Source organism: Triticum dicoccoides, chromosome 7A, assembly GCF_002162155.2.
Source record: "Triticum dicoccoides isolate Atlit2015 ecotype Zavitan chromosome 7A, WEW_v2.0, whole genome shotgun sequence".
Taxonomy (NCBI): domain Eukaryota; kingdom Viridiplantae; phylum Streptophyta; class Magnoliopsida; order Poales; family Poaceae; genus Triticum; species Triticum dicoccoides.
The window spans coordinates 611,130,447-611,133,657 of record NC_041392.1 but is presented as its reverse complement, the minus strand read 5'-3'; positions in this window follow the sequence as shown (position 1 = coordinate 611,133,657).

Here is a 3,211-nt window from a genome sequence, read left to right as displayed (position 1 = left end):
AAAAAACTGGGAGAACAAGATTACCCTGCACAGTACCAAATCGATTCGCACTTCCCTCAACAACAACAAAAAACAAATCAATTCCCACCAAAGAAAGAGTAATGTCCCTTTTTATATGATTACATATGCCATTATCTCGAATTTCAATTTTTGAATCCATGTTATGTTGAATTCAAATATATCGTTAGGTGACCTTGAGGTTTATAATTGATGTAGTCATACATTTTGATCTTCCATCATATATGAACATTTTACTGCACCATGTGAACATATATATTGTCGTCTACCATATGGACTAAATTTGAATCAATTTTCCTTATTTGAATATGATTGTTGTCAAGTTATACAATAATTTAAATGTTATCTTGATAACAAAAAACATACATATAACAGTAATCATATTTCACTATGAACTACATGTACCATACGCTCTCCAATTCAAATATTTGTATCCATGTTATGTTGAATTCAAATCATAGTACATTATTGGTCTAGGTAGCGAGATGTTTGGGATAATCTAAACCCTATTTTCATACGTATAATTTTTGGCTGAATTGGGACAAGTTTTGGTATAAGCCTCTTGCAAAACCGGAGATTCTCTCAACAAGCCTCGTGGTTCCGAGAAGGAACGTGTCACCTTTGTGTGCGAAACGATATACGCTACCTCCCCCCTGATTTTATTTACAGAGGCAACATAGAACTATATGAGTGCCCTGTTAAATTTTGGAATTATTTCGGGTTCATTTGGCCTTTTTATACATTAATTGAGTTTCTGGACTTTTAATGTGCATAATCTAAATATGAATTGCATGCACATGCTCCAGTGCACCAAAGTGGGTTGAAAAATCACATGTGTGTCCTTGGTTGAATTTCTAGGTCCCATGCAAGAAATGAGATTAAAATTGAAACATCTGGGCATCGTGGCTCGGCCAAGAACATTGAGAAACTTGGTTCTAAAATTCTTGTAAATCCAAAACACGTCTGAAAATCATGAAACTTGGCATGGATGTCATGTCACGGTACTACCATGTTGTGGTAAAAAAAATTGGCCGAATAGGAACAGATTTTGGTATAAGCTTTTGCAAACCGAAGCTTCTCTCAAGAAGGCTCGTGGTTCTGAAAGGGAACGTGCCACCTTTGAGTGCGAAACAATATATGTTGTCCCCCTTGAGTTTATTTACAAAGGCAACATAGAACTACATGAGTGCCCTGTTAAATTTTGGAATTATTCCGGCTTCGTTTGGCCTTATTTACACATTAATTGAGTTTTTTGGTCATTAGATGTGCATAATTCAAATTTTAACTACAAGCACATGCTCCCGTGCACCAAAGTTGGTTGAAAAATCACATTTGTGTCCTCGGGTAAATTTCTACTCCCTCCTTCCATCTATATAGGTCCTAATGCGTTTTTCAAGGCTAACTTTGACCAAACATTAGAGCAATAATATATGACATGCAACTTACACAAAGCATACCTTCAATTTTGTATGTCAAAGGAGCTTCCAATAATATAATTTTCATAGTATACATCTCATGTGCTATTAATCTTGTCAATAGTCAAAGGCTGTCTTGAAAAACACATTAGGCCCTATATAGATGGAAGGAGGGAGTAGGTCCCATGCAAAAAATGAGAATAAAATTCAAACATCTGGGCATCCTAGCTTGGTCGAGAACATTGAGAAACTTGGTTTTAAAATCATGAAACTTGGCATGGTGTCATGTCATGGTAGTACCATGCTGTGGTAAAAAAATTTGGCCGAATAGGAACAAATTTTGGTATAAGCTTCTTGCAAATCGGAGCTTCTCTCAAGAAGACTCGTGGTTCTGGGAGGGAACGTGTCACCTTTGTGTGCATAATTCAAATTTGAAATACAAGCACATGTTCCAGTGCACCAAAGTTGGTTGAAAAATCACATGTGTGTCCTCGGGTAAATTTCTAGGTTCCATGCAAGAAATGGGAATGAAATTCAAAATTCTGGGCGTCGTGGCTGGGTTGGAAACATTGAGAAACTTAGTTTTTTAATTCCTGTAAATCCAAAACACGCATGAAAATAATGAAACTTGGCTTGGTGCCATGACATGGCACCAACATGCTGTGGTAAATTTGTAGTCCGATTTGCGAAGGCGCACACATTAACAATCAACAAAGTCATTTTGGAACAAGTGCTGTCACGTTACAATCGGAAACATAAGTATTATTGAAACCGTGGGCGTTCTACTTACTAGTACCATTTACGTGCCGCCACGTGTCCCCATTTTTTATTAGCTAGGAGGCGCCGTGCAGGGTAGCTATTTGAGTATGAGAGGCGTGAGATCAGACCCCTGTGTGTGCTTATCGGGAGAAGAGCCCTTTGACCTCCATCTGTCGTCCACCTCTCTCCCAATGTCTCCATTAATGGCGCCCGAGCCTCTGTTTAATGGCGTGGCTATGTCTCACTCGACTGAGATTTAAGAGAGAAAAAAGAAAATCTGAAAGCACAGATCTTTATGTAAGATCCGACGGACCTATATAGCATCTACTGCGACTTATAGCAAGACTGATGAATATATAAGGACGATTAATTTTTTTTTTTGATCAAAGAAGGGCTTGCCCCTTCCGATTTTCATTACTGAAAACCACCACAATTCACAAGAAGTTCAGCACAACTCCAGCCTAACACGAAGGACTAAAAGCTACCAGATTGAAATCGCAACATCCCAAGAGGCCAACAAAGGCCAAACATCCGCGCTAGAACCCAACATTTCACAACCGATGACACAATCCACATCCTAAACCGATTACTACATCAAAAGAAACCAGGAAACTAGTCTCCACGGCGAGCGGCGATGAGCTCTTTCGTGTCCTCAAGACGCTGCTTGAGAACATCAACGGATTCCTCCACCGGCCTTTAGCGCTCATTGCGAAGCATGTCATTCTCGTCCATAAGTTTCTTGACGATGATGCCGGTCCTCTTCAACAAGGCACTGGTCTCCTCCTGCTGGTCTGCACTTCGGACGATCTTCTCCCTTAGCAGGTCGCGCTCGGCCCGGAGCCTCTCATTGCCCTCCCTTAGTTGTCAGATGACGCCGGTAGCCTGTTCAAACGAGGCTATCATGTCATCCTGCAACCTCGCCAAGCCGGAGATCTGATCCATCTAGCTATGGATGATCGCATGCATGCGCCTATAACAGTCGTCGCCTGCCCATGAGAAATTTTCCCAGGCCGTCGTGG